Source organism: Macrotis lagotis, chromosome 4, assembly GCF_037893015.1.
Source record: "Macrotis lagotis isolate mMagLag1 chromosome 4, bilby.v1.9.chrom.fasta, whole genome shotgun sequence".
Taxonomy (NCBI): Eukaryota; Metazoa; Chordata; class Mammalia; order Peramelemorphia; family Peramelidae; genus Macrotis; species Macrotis lagotis.
The window spans coordinates 271,374,776-271,389,227 of record NC_133661.1 but is presented as its reverse complement, the minus strand read 5'-3'; the positions used below and the strand labels follow the sequence as shown (position 1 = coordinate 271,389,227).

Below are 14,452 nucleotides of genomic sequence, written 5' to 3'. Positions count from 1 at the left end.
TTTAAGTGAGGAAAATTTGCTCTAAGCTGGTCTCACACTCTTTTTCAAAATCATCAAAATCCAGTGATAAGACAGAAAACAAAATGATGCAGTGGATGATAATAGTGTCTCTGATGTCTAACCAAGTTTTAAGGGCTCCACAGTGCCACTGGAATAAAATATTCACATCCACCTACTCCTCAGGGTAAGTCTTCATATACTTGGGGTGGATATCCTCCTGAGTCTTTGCCCAGGTACATGAAACCTTATGGGGTTTGAACATGGATACTGAAAGTGACAGGTTCATTGGGAAAGGATGGGAGAATGGATGCTTAATAAGTTCTGAGGTTGGATTCTCCTAATTCATTTTTTCCAAAACATGACATTTGAAATGTCTCACCTGGCTGATTTATAGTCTGGCTTGACCAACTACATTACTTTATTTAGAAACTGATATCTAAAAAACGATGGGGTGAATATTTCCTTTCTTGTGTCCCTAGTCTTTATAGTAAATTTCTTTAATCATGTTAGGTGAAATTTTTGCCAATTTTCCTAACAATTATCTAAATCCTAATTCTCAACTAGGCTAGTTGGCATCTGTTGTCAGATACATGTTCCATAGTCTAGCCCACTTCCTGTGCAGTGAATAGTCAGGTAAAAGAGGATCCCGCTAGGTGACTGAGATCAGGCACCCATTCTGAAAAGGGGGAAGCTAGAGGAGGGATAAAGGGATGAGCTGAGGTTGCTTTTTATCTTGTCAAATTTACATTAACAATGAAGTTACATTGCACAATTGGAAGAAATTTATATCTGATCAGCCCTTGATTGCCTAGGGAGCCCACAGAAAATATCAGATAGGCACAAATATCATTTTTTAATATTAAAGACTAGATAGATATTTCTCTTTCTACAAGAGGAGAGAGACAGAAGGGAAAAATTCAAAGAAAAAAATTTTGAACATAAATAAAATTTAATTTAAAAAACCAAAACCAAAAAAGGATTCTCTATGAATTGCTGGAGAATACAAGGTTAAATGAAGGGATTTATTTCTTTATTTTAGACTACGTAGATGTAGGCATATGGAGTGAAATCTATTGCCCCCTGAAGGTTTCAGAATATCAGAGACCTAATAGTTCTCCAGAGTCCTCAGCCATGCTAAATTATTCATGGATCAAATCTATTTAATATTTTAGAGTAATTTTCTGAAAGGCTGTAGTTTGAGGTTAAGAGAAAGAATTGAAAGGGTTGGGCAGGTCTCATAAAAAATGAGGAATACTGTTATAAGCTACACAAAGGAGGATTCTTACCTTATGAATTTAAGAAAGGAAAAGATAATAACCATTCCCATAGCACACATAGTATACGTTCCAGACACAGTCTTTATAAATATCTCATTTGATCCTCACAACAACTCTGGCAGGCAAGTGCTATTGTTTTCCCCATTTTACAAAAGAGAAAATTGAGGAACAGAGAGGTTAAGTGACTCACTTAGGGTTATACAACTAATAAGTGTATGAGACAGGATTCAAACTCAAGTCTTCCTGAGTCTAAGTCTTTTGTTCTGTACACTGCACCACTTAAATTATTTGCTAATAGTTGTATATATAGTCTTAGTTTCTAACAGCAAGATAAAAAAGATGCTTTAAATGCATATATAACTTTGATCTGTTATTTCTTAAATAAACAAACATTTAAGGAGTAGTACTTGAACTATTATACTATTTCTTCTTTTCTCTTTGTTGTTTTTTTTAGCTGTTTTTTACTTTGTGACCCTGATTAGGTTTTCTTGGCAACAATACTGGTGTGGCTTGCCATTTCTTTTTCCAGCTCATTTTACAGATAAGGAAACTTAGGTGAACAGTTGAGAGTTTAACTTGCCCAAGATCACACATCTAATAAATGTCTGAGTTCAGATTTGAATTCAGATCCTCCTGACTTTCGGTCTGGTACTCTAAACCACTGAGCCACTTAGCTGTCCAGTGTTTTTTTTTTTTAAGTTTCACACAGTAATTCCCATTCTTTTTTGGTCTGTGTGATAGGATCAGTATCTGCCAGGATTCCCCACATAATACACTTGCCATGAAAGTTAGTTTCTTTCCCTAAAAGGCAAGGAATAAGGGAGGGACTATTTCTACCTGAATTAAGTATTAAATCTATGTAGAATATGATTTCTATTCTAGAGCTAAATAAACTTCCTTTTGATACCTGTTGAAGTGATATAGAAGGAATATTAAGGGAAATATTACCTGTGCTCACTCTGGCATTTCCTATGGGCATCTGATTCACAACCCATTGTTATCTAGCACCTCAACCTCTTCTGAGATGTAAATCCATTGAGTTAACAGGAATAATCTCAACCCTTACACCCAACTCCTCCCTTCTCCTTCTCCTTCCATGTAGAACTTGCTCTGCTCCCCTCACCAAGCTATATGTTGGACACTAGTCTTGTTCAGGTGTTAGTCATTCTTTGGCACCTCCCAAGCTCTGCTCTTACTACTCCCTCAACTCCTCCCAACACAGACAGCATGCTAGGTTCCCTTTAAAAGTTCTTTCCTTTCTCTCTGCTATGCTGCTACTTTTTTTTTAATCAGACCGGATACAAGCAACTCTTTTCCCCTCTTTTAGCTTTGCTATTTTTCTTAAAAAATTCTCTGAATTTCTACCCACTCCCCAGTAAAGCTGACCTCCAGTCACCATCAGAATAACTTAAAAGAATTTTTCTTTGGACTTAAACTATTGGGGCACTAGCTGGTCAGGTTCAGCCAACAAGAGTCAGATTGAGCTGGCAAGGCTGTTCTGGAAACCAACTAGATGTGTTTTATATAGGCTAAAATTTATAGAATAACAACTAGATGCTGAGGGATGATTCCATAGTGAGAAACTGTCAAAAGTGATAAAAGTAGCTAAGGTTACTCGTTAGTCATTGGACAACATACATAGTGGGGCAACTAGGTGGTTCAGTGGGATAGTATGCCAGGTCTGGAGTCAGGAAGACTCAATTTTGAGAGCTCAAATCTGAACTCAGACACTTTCTGACTGTTTGACCCTGGGCAAGTCACTTAACCCTGTTCCCCTGAGTGTCCTCAACTATAAAATGAACTGGAGAAGAAAATGGCAAACTATTCTATTGTCTTTGCCAAGAAAACCCCAAATGGGATCATTGAGAGTCTGACAGGACTGCGATGATTCAACAACAAACCAAACATTCCCTAAACAACATTCTACTTCCCAAGCACAATTCTATTCCCCACTGTTGAAATGCAATACTCCTCTACCCTCCATCTCCACCCAATCCCTCTTCTTAGACTTAATTGGCTTTAATCTAAGACCAGTTCAAGCACTACATCCAAAATGTTCTCCTCCCCATCAGGAATAAGAGAGGATGCATCCAAGAGTTTTGAGCAAAAGCTGGGGCTAAAAGACAGAGACATTGAAATGTAAAGAGAATGACTTTCAGGTGCAAAACAGATATTTCCTCTCCCTAGGTTAGTTCATTCAATCCCATATTTATCCTCCAGGTTTTATTCCTGACTCACAGTCTAGCTTTCTTCCTCAGCTCTTCATACCGGGGGAATTCAACTTGCAGATTCACCCTAGCCTCCCAGTTCAACCTACCCCCACCTAAACTACACACAGAGATGACCTTGCCCTTGATCTTGTCACTCAGAAATGTTCTCCTTCCACATTCCCAAATTTTGAAATTTCCTTTATCTGATCATAATTTATTGTCATTCCACCTCTCCCTCTAATTTACAACTACAAATCCTGTTCTTCATCCTCACCTTGACCTCCAATCCCTTAGTTCTTTCCCAAGTCATCAAATGTACACTTTGTAAACTCTCTTCCCTTTCCCATTTTGCATCTTGATGAACCAGTTCAAATTTACATTATCCTCTTATCCCATCTCTGATCTTGGCAAATCAAGCCTCAGCCTTGGATTACTTCCAAAAAACCTCTGCTTTCCCTTCCTTTATACTGCTGAATGAGGTTGAAGATAATTACAAAACTCTACTAACTCCACAACAAATTTATGTTATATAATCTCACCTAGCCTCTCATTGTCATAAGGCAATCCTTTTACACTTCTCTAATTGGTTCCCTGTCCCATTGACCACAGTGAATTTTTTTAAATCCTTTCATCTATCCTCAAATTTTCCATAATGAAAAAAGAAGCCATTCACTTTTAGCTCCCTTTCTTACTTATCCCATCCTTCAGATGCCTTCCTTTTATCACTAACTTCTTTATAACTGTCTCACATGAAAAAACTCTTCTCCCTACCAACCCTTCAACATGTACCACTGATCCCATTCCATCCTATCTAATTCAGTAGATTGCCTCCCCATTATCCCCAGTCTTTCTCTGTTAAGCAGACTAGCTGCTCAGGAAGTGTTAGGTTCCTGCCAGCTAGCTTATCCTTACCCAGATGAACACTGAAGGGGCAGGAGATAAGGAAGACAAATTTTTCAAGATCTCCTAGATCTCTATTTATTAAACCAAATACAAGTGCTTAAATACCCTCCCCAGTCCCTGGTCCCACTCCTGTGGCACTCTACAATCAACCAGTAAAATAAGGCTCTGGTGCTCGAGGACACCAGGTGATGAAAGTTTACAATACTCCCACACACAACAGTCCCTTACATTTTCCTATCTACTGGCCATTCTCTATTGCCTACAAACATGACCATGTCTCCCCCATTTAAAAAAAACCCATCATCTAAAACCTCTAGCTATCTTCTAATATGATTTCTCCCTTTCATTGCTAATTCTTTGGGAAGGTCATCTACAATCAATGTCTCCACTTTCCTCTTATTCTATAGTCTGGCCTCCAACCTCCTCATTCAACTTTATCTGATTTCTCCAAATTATCAAAAATCTCTTGTCAAATCTAACGACCTTTTCTCAATCTTCATTCTTCCTGACCTCTTTGTAGTCTTTGACAATCACTGTCACTCTCTTCTTGAAACTCTCTTCTCTTAAGTTTTTATAATACTACCCTCTCCTGGTTCTCCTACTTGGCTAATCACTCCTCTGTTTCTTTTACTAGATCTTCCATACTTCCTGCTAACCATGGATATCCCCCAAGTCTCTATTCTGAGTCTTTATCTTTTCTCCTTCTATTCTATTTTGCTTGGTGATTTCATTAGTTGTCATGGATTCAATAATCATCTCAAGACTGATAATTCTCAGATTCTCAGATCCATCAGGTTTCAGATTCAATCCAGTTCTAATTTCTTATCTGATTTCCAGTCTCAAATCTCCTGCTACTGATTGGACATCTTACACTCATTATATTTCAAACTAAACTCATCTTTCCACTCAAAATTCTCCATTCTTTGTAAATTCCCTATTACTACTGATGCTGACATAAGCTTTCTGGTCACTCAGACTTGCCATCTAGGTAGCATCCTCAATTCACTCTCTCTCAACTCTTTATACAATCAGTAAACAACTCCTGCAATTTCTTGCTTTGTAACATCTCTTCTATATATCCCCTTTTCTTTTCTGACATTGCTACAACCCTGAGTTAGATCCTCATCATCATTACATCACACGTGGAGGCAGCTAGGTGGTTCAATGGATAAAGTACTAGGTTTGGAGTCAGGATGACCTGAGTTCAGATCTAGCCTCATACACTAACTTAATTTGGGACCCTCAGCAAGTCACTTAATTGCTATTTCCCTCAGTTTCCTCAACCTCCATCCCAGGGTTGTTGTGAGGATCAAATGAGATAACTAAAAAAGTGCTCAGCATGGTTCCTGGTACATAATAGAAACTGTATAAACATTTATTTTCTTCTCCTGCCCTCTCCTTCATCCCTGGATTATTGCAATGACTTGCATTTAGTCTCTTGGCCATAGTCTCTCCATTCCAGTCCATGTTCCACTCTGCTGTCAAGTGAACTAACCATGTGACCCCCTCTCTTATCCATTCAATAAACTACAGTAACTCCCTGGAATAGTTATTTCAAGATCAAAAATAAAATCTTCTATTTCTGACTTTTAAAACTCTTATAACCTAGTCCCCTTCTACCTTTCAAGTCTTCTTACACCTTACTTCCCTGAGATCCAGTGATGCCAGCCTTGTTTCTCTCATGAGACTCTCCTTTTCTCAATTTTGAGAATTTTCACTGATTTTCTCCTGGAACACTCATATTCCCCATTCATTGTCAACTCATGACTTCTTTCAGTTCTCAACTAAAGTCTCATCTTCTGTAAGGGGACCTTCTCAGTTTTCCTTCATCTTAGTGCATATATATATATATATATATATATATATATATATATATATATATAGTTTGGACATAAAGTCTCCCCCATTGAGAATAAGGACCATCTTTTGCCTTTCGTTGTGACCCCAACGCTACTTGCATAGGACATATATGTACAGGGGCGGTATGGCACTATGTCTTACAAGTCTTTGTAGAGAGATTGGTATCATTGTGGCCTGTGGGTGTACTAAGAATTACTAACATGAAGAAACTATAGGGAAATGTATTCCTATAGAAAAAAAAAATACCGTCTCTAGACAGGACAAGGTGAAGCACCTAATTGGCTTGTAGCATTAACTGACATGTTTGCTGCATTCCACTAACTATAGTCTCCTTTCTTTGATTTTTCTAATCCCAACTTCAGTTTCATTTCACTCTGAATTTTTCTTTCTTTGTCTTTTCAATTCAACTGTAAGAATATAAATTAGCTAGTCATCCTGTCCTTGGTTGGAGAAAATGACTGTAAGACCCCCTTATACATCTAAAATAGTCTCCTCTTGTGGAAAGAGTTAATAAAGATGTCTTCCCTAAGCCGGAAAAACACTGAATACTAATTAGGTCTTTAACAACTATGATTGCACGTTTTTGTCTTTCTCTCCCAAGCACTACACATAACATGTGCTTATTAGGTGCATAATAAAAAAATTAATAAATTAGGGGCTTGTTAATGAATAAGATCAAATATAGGAATATGGGAAAGCAAGTGAAGCAAACTTGAGGAAATTTTCTTGCTTCTCAGGTGCTAGACAAAATTCAGAAATGCTTATAGGTGAAAAAAATATAAACATTAAATTGGAAAAGGTTGGACAAGCCTTCTTTCTTTTTATTTGGAGTGTTTTGAGTTGGTTAATAATCTTGGATGTAGTCTTAGTGGATCAGAATAATAGTTTCTGGGTGGAAAGAACAGACTGGGTACTATTCAGTGGACCAAGGTTCTGGCAGCAGCCTTAGAAAGGGCTCTGGCTGGCATCCAGACTTCTTGTGAATACTCTTCCCAAGAGCATCACTCTTGGTAATAGCTATATGCTTCTTTTCATTACTGTCTTTCCCATACTCTCAAAGAAATCATCTCTCTAGGAAGTAGATACCAGTGTGTGTTCCAAGTTATTAAGAGACCTATCTTGTTACCACCTTGCATTTTGACCCTGCAAGCCTGGGCTCTTGGCATTGAATTCAAAGCACCATTCACACTCAGCTGTGAACTGACCCAAGGCCAAATCCCAAACAAAGTTACATCTGAGCAAGGAGAAATGAAAACACCTTCAATGAATTCTTGGTCTAACCCTTAGCTGATCTCTAAGTATTTCTGAGCTATCTGCTCAGCTATCTATCTGTAGCTAAGTAGAGCGTTAGGTTTTGTACAGAACACAAAGGTAATTTTCTGTTTGCTTCTGATGGAATCATGTGGGGACTGAGCAGTCTGGATTCTGGTATCAAGGACTCATTGCTTAGAGTCCCCTAATTGGCAGCTGAACCAGAAAAGTTGATTATTCACTGATACTATGTTGATTTCAGTTCTCAAGGTGGTAAGATGGATGTGACATCAGAGTGCCCTGCAGAAGGACAGTGTTCTTTAGCCATCCCAGGGTGATGATGCTATCATGTAAATGGCAGTGACCAAGGGGCGGCTAGGTGGCACAGTGGATAAAGCACCAGCCCTGGAGTCAGGAGTACCTGGGTTTAAATCCAGTCTCAGACACTTAATAATGACCTAACTGTGTGGCTTTGGGTAAGCCACTTAACCCCATTTGCCTTGGAAAAAAACTAAAAAAAAAAAAATAAAGTAAATGGCAGTGACCACTTGAGGTTGTACAGGGTGTTCTTGGCTGTCTTTATTTCAATTTATGTTTGTTCTTTCTTCATCTCAAGTGAGCAAGTACTGAGAGGAACACGTCCTAAAGATCTTGTTAGTCCTAAAGATTTGGAGATTCCAGTGGAGGTACTAACACAGCCAGAGTTAATCAGTGGTTGACAGCAGGAATTCAGGATCTTGGGGGGGGGGGAAGAGAGAGAGACAGAGACAGAGAGACAGAGATAGAGACAGAGAGACAGAGAAAGACAGAGAGTGGTCATTTGAAAGAAGATCAAATTTGATTAATTAATTAGGGCAGAGGTGAAATATGAAATACTTAATTAACAGTATTGAATAATTGCATTCTGTTCTACTAATCCTTGAAACTTTTCAATTTAGTCAAGTCTGACTCTTCATGACTCCATTTGGAGTTTTTCTTGGCAAAGATTCTGGAGAGGTTTGCCTTTTCCTTTTCAATTTGCAGATGAGGAACTGAGGCCAACAGACTTAAGTAACTTGCCCAGGGTCTGAGGCCAGTTACTTAAGTGTCTAAGGTCAGATTTGAACTCAGAAAGATAAGTCTGACTCTAGGTCTAGCACTCTAGTCCATGTACTATCAGCTGTCTAATCCTTAAAATATCAGCTTCCTAACCCATTGAAAAAATGTCTGAACTCTGTTCTAATAAAGTTTTTGCTGTGATCTATATACTTTTTTTTTTAGTTTTTGCAAGGCAATGGGGTTAAGTGGCTTGCCCAAGGCCACACGGCTAGGTCATTATTAAGTGTCTGAGGACAAATTTGAACTCAGGTACTCCTGACTCCAGGGCTGGTGCTCTATCCACTGAACCACCTAGCTGCCCCCTACTTTTTTGTCTAGTATTATTACTCTTTTTACTCTTGCTTGTCCCATAATAGGTTTATCTGCACATCAAATGTTCATTTTCCTATACCCCCTTTTGGGAGAAGACATTCTTAAACCAAAAAGTAACATTGTTCCCAAAGAACTGGAATGGGGGTTAATTAATGAATTTATGGGTTTGAGATTAGAGGAGCTACTTCCCTTAACTGGAAGTCAGGATTCACCAGAGCTAAATCCAGGCAAACAGAAAGGGTTGATTGCATAGAAGGAAGTAGGGAGTCCAGGATTATTCTGGAATCTACTAGAACTCCAATAAGAGAGCTTATTAAATTTTCAATGTGAGCATTTAATGCCAAATACTACTAATCAGAACTTGATGTATTATTGATTGTCTAGACTTAAGAAAGTGATATAGAAAATGTTAGTAATGCAGATTCAGTTTAAAAGTGTGTCTATCTTCTCCCAGAGTTGTTAAACACTTGCCAACACTCCAATCAATAAATATTTAAGCACTGACTATGATTCTAGCACTATGCTGAATGATAAAGCTAGAAAAAGAAGCAAAAAACAGTCTCGGCCCTTACTGAAGCTCACCATCTAATTGGGGGGACAATCTGCAAAGCAATCTATACAGGATAAATAAAAAACGATTAATAGTAGGAAAGCACTGGGATTAAGAGGAGTTGGAGAAGATAGGATTTTAGATGGGACTTAAAGGAAGCCAAGGATGTCAGTAATCAGAGAGGAAGAGGGAGAACATTCCAGGAATGGAGGACAGTCAGAGGGAATGTCCAAAGCCAAGAGATGGGAACATCTTATTTGTGGGGACAGCCAGAAGATCCTTGTCTTTGAATCCAATGGTTTCTCTAGGTGTCATAGCAGATAGAACATTGTATCTGGAGTCAGAAAAACCTGAGTTCAAATCTGGCCTCAGACAGTTACGGGTTGTGCAATCCTGAACAAGTCATTTAACCCAGTGTGTATCAGTTTCCTCATTTGTAAAATGACAAGGTGAAGGAAATGGAAAACTACTCCTGTGTCTTTGCCACAAAAAAGCCCTCCTGCGCAAAAATGGGGTCACAAAGAGTTGGACACATCCAAAAATGATTAACAATATGAGGATGGACACCCAGCTGCATGCCCCTAGCAAGACTGCTCTAACCACTAGTCCCAAAAGACTAAGGCAGATCCTTTTTAAAATAAGAAAATGCTAAATGCAGATATAGGACCCAGGTTTCCGATATGATCATTTGTTATAATCGTGCAGATTACAAAGGTTTAATTATAGTATTATATCAAGAGTCACAGATACTTATAGAAATTCATACTTATCTCCTGGAATATTTGTAAGAATTTTGTTTTTTTCCTTCTGTGACATAGGAATTTTTTTTTTTAATATAGCAGTACTCTTTAGAGCTGTCCTGGATCTCTTTTGATTGTATACAGAAAAAGTGTTTCATTTCTTACCTATCTTACCTATTTCTTACCTATTTTCCTACCTCCCCCAAAAGGGAAATATTTCAACCTCAAGAACACATATGGATTTATTCTCTATCATGCCAACTGCAATCTCTTCACACCTTAGCTGAGTATTTGATGAAGAGTTATGATGGAAAAAAAATCATCACCCACTCTGGTATGATGAGCTACATGAAACTTAATTAGCTTTGTCTTCAGAGAATGAACATATAAATGCTTTTCCAGTTTGATAGGACCTAAGCTTTATTATCATAGTTATTTACAGGTCATGGTTCAAAAAAAGGAAAAAAATAATTTTAAAATATGTAATCAAAAAGGAGCAGCATCCTTACTGTCTTCTCCACTGGTAACTGATTATATCTTAACACTTCTCATGGATACACAACAGCTTAGTGGGTGTTGCATTGTAATGAGTCTATGCATATTTCATGATTGGACTACAAACTAATTTTAGGGAACTCACACTTAGAGTTTTTTGGGGGAAGAAACTAAGAAAAATGTTTCAACTTAGATTTGCTTCAGCTTATCACTTTTAAACCTTCCACTTCTAGGGGTGGCTAGGTGACATAGTAGATAAAGCACCAGACTTGGAGTCAGGAGTACCTGGGTTCACATCCGGTCTCAGACACTTAATAATTACCTAGCTGTGTAGCCTTGGGCAAGCCACTTAACCCCATTTGACTTGCAAAAAAAAAAAAACCTAAAAAATAAATAAATAAATAAATAAACCTTCCACTTCTCCAAAAAGAGAATAAGAGACATACATGTCCAGGGGGTATTTGGGCTAAGCCTGATGACCCTTAAAAAGATGGATTTTTTTTTCAGTCTAGAGAAAGTTGCCTTCTAATGGTCCCATGTGAACAGAAATATGTACAGTAGCACTTTTAATTTTTTTAAATAAATTTTTATTTTTTCTACTTATTAATCAGGCTAGTCAACTCTTCCCATCTGCCAGAACTCTATTTGAGCCTATCAGTTGTTATCAGTGACTCATAATTACAAATACTTAGTCCAGAGTGATTAAAATGGCTTTTATTAATACTTTTTTGCAAAGAAGGACCCTCTCTCCTAATGAAAGAAGATCCTAAATTACAACAATGTCCAGTCTTATATATAGTTTGAAAGGCTTGTTCTGTCCCTTTATGCCAATCATCAGTCACAATCTAATTGATACATTCACCCCTATATGTTTTCCCTGCCCTGTTCACAGGGGAGTGAACAGTAATGTGCATAAACCTTCTTGAGTAGGCGCACTTATAAAGGACAAGGATCCAGACTGTAGGTCAACCCCTGACTAGTTGAAGCTAGCTTTTGACCTCCCCCTGAGTAGGGAGGCTTGAAGTCAGGGTGAGGAGACCTCACTCAGCTCAATGATTGATCATTGAGGCACCAAGATGGGCAGATCCCAGGTCATGGTCTTCTTATAATCTCTTACATTCTTGTGGAAGCCATACACCTCCCCCCCACAAACACACACACATTCCTTACATTATGAACTTCCAGTGGGAGATGAGGTGGAGAGCATGCAAAAATGGTAACTTCTACACATAGCAGTCAGCCTGTGTGTTGGTATAGGGAAGCTTAACCTTGAATCCCAGATCTCTAGCTTCCTCTTCTACTTTGAATGTCTTTCCTGAGTGATCCAAAATCAATTCTGAGATGCTCTTTTCTAACTTAAGAAGCAATTCTGTGAGCTCAAGGTATTGAGAGCTTTCAAACAGTAATATATGAACAATGGGAGGTGGTCCCTATATCTACTACATCACTTCTTAAAGGAGATGAGCCCCAAAAGGAGAATAATTTTAATTCCCTGCCTAACTTGCCAAAGTATATAAATCTTGAGGGAGATAATGACAGTCAAAGATGAATTTGAATTGCCTATTCATGAGTCCTAAAAGATGTTTGAAGGTTTGAAATACCAATCTACTATTGTCAACATTTATGTGTTAAGCATTTTATTTGGGTGATAGAATAAATAGCTGCCCTATGACTAATTTACATTGTACATTGAGTACCCCTCTCTTATCCATTTGGGGGGAAACTCCAAGCATGAACAAAATTTAAGATTGGACTATTTTGCTCTAGGGCTGCAGAGTTGTGATGTAAAGAGTTTGAGAAAAATAGCCTGATCCTTTCTTCAAAGCCTAGGCTCCCCTAGAACTGAAAGCAGTCTATGTTCATAGTTCTAAAACTAGAGGCCCACTAAATGGGAAGAGAGATGTTGATTATCTCATCCTCCCGGACTTAGTAGGTTATAAAAAAAATATTCAAATAGCTTTGTGGAATAGAAGATAAGATCAACCTAGGAGTCAAAATGACTTGGTTTTAAATTCCACTTCTGGTACCCACAGGTGTCCTTTTTTCTTACTCAAACTCACAGACTCCCTGAAATCTATAAAGGGAACCTCGGTGATAGAGACAAATCTATCTCCATGGATCCCAGATTAAAAATTCCTGATCTGGAGGCAATAGAGATTACTGGGATTTGTTGGGAAAGAACACAGTCAGATCTGAACTTATGAATTTGACAGAATTGATCTCTGTGTAGTGTCCTTATCACCCTAAGACTGACCTAAGACCAAGCAGCAGCCTAAAAAGTAACACCCATCATCTTGCTGAGATTGTCCCCTCAAAGCAGCTTGAAGCGCTGCCCTCCTACCTAGACACTAGGAGAAATCTCTTCATGCACCAAGTGAACAATAACAAATAGATAAATACTTCTTTTCTACCTATTATTCTAAATCTCCATCAGTAAATTAGTATAATTCACATAGACCCACTAATTTTTTTTTAGCAGGCATAGCTAAATTTATTCCTTGTTTATAAAAAACAAATCTATGTGGTTGCCACAGCAGCTGCCTGGGTCCTCTGAACAGACACTCGAGTGTGAGTCTTCACAAGATGATCCGTGAATTCCTGATAGGGAGACTTCGTGAACACAGTCTCCTTCCACAGGTCTGGGGTTAGGTAGCTGTATGTTTTAGAGATGGCATCAAAGGTAGCTTTAGCAAAGTTGCCCTGAGTTGCAGTACAGCCTCTTGCAGAAGTGTAGCAGTCATCAATTCCAGCCATCATTAGGAGCTTCTTAGGCACAGGAGCAGAAACAATGCCAGTACCTCTGGGGCGGGGATCAGGAGCACCAGAACCGATCCACATCGCCCAGTGACCTTGCAGGGCACTGTGTGAGGCTTGCCAATCTTGTTCCCCCAGTAGCCACGTCTCACAGGAACGATGGAAAGCTTGGCCAGAATGATAGCACCATGAATTGCTGTGGCCACTTCCTTGGAACACTTGACACCCAGACCAACATGGCCATTGTAATCACCAATAGCCACAAAAGCCTTGAACACGGTACGTTGTCCAGCTCTAGTTTGTTTCTGAACAGGCATGATCTTCAGAACCTCATCTTTCAATGAAGATCCCAGGAAGAAATCTGTGATCTCAGACTCCTTGATAGGAAGGGAGAAAAGGTAAATCCCTTCCAAAGACTTGATCTTCATGTCCTTGACGAGGCGGCCCAGCTTAGGGACAGGAACCCACTCCTTGTCTTCGTCCTTTCCTCCCCGGGCCCCTGCCTCGGCCTCCGCTGCCGAAGCCACCGCGGGAGCCGCCGCGAGCTCCGACGCCCGGGCCAGGGCCTCCTGCTCCTCCTGCAGCACCGGCGTCGTCCGCCATTTGGTGTTTGCTGGAAGTAGAAGCCCCACTAATTTTTAAATACAATTTTAATCAAATTGTTAAAATGGACAGATTTGTCTCCCCCTAAAAAAGTTTTTGCCCAGAACCCAGCCTTTTAACAATATGATTCTATGATTTTGTGACTTTGAAGGAAGAAAGAACCATGTTACCATAAAAATCAAATCAAACCAAACCAAACTTCAGTGTATTTTTTTTACTGAAAAGCATAATCATTCAGTATCTGGCAAAAATCCTTTTCTTTGTACCCACCATTCTTCTTAAGTGGTCCATAATCCTCTCCTGATCAATCAGAGTGCATTTCATCCAACTCTTCACTAACAGCTTTGTACTGTGCCAGGCTGTCCCTTAACTGGCAGCCCATCTCATTACCCTGGTTGT

At 39.0% G+C, this 14,452-nt stretch overlaps 1 pseudogene; it reads right to left on the bottom strand.

The window, feature by feature from the left end:
• Positions 1-13,176: 13,176 nt before the first annotated feature.
• LOC141520418 (small ribosomal subunit protein uS5 pseudogene) lies at positions 13,177-14,053 on the bottom strand (annotated as a pseudogene).
• Between the last annotated feature and the right edge of the window lie 399 nt (positions 14,054-14,452).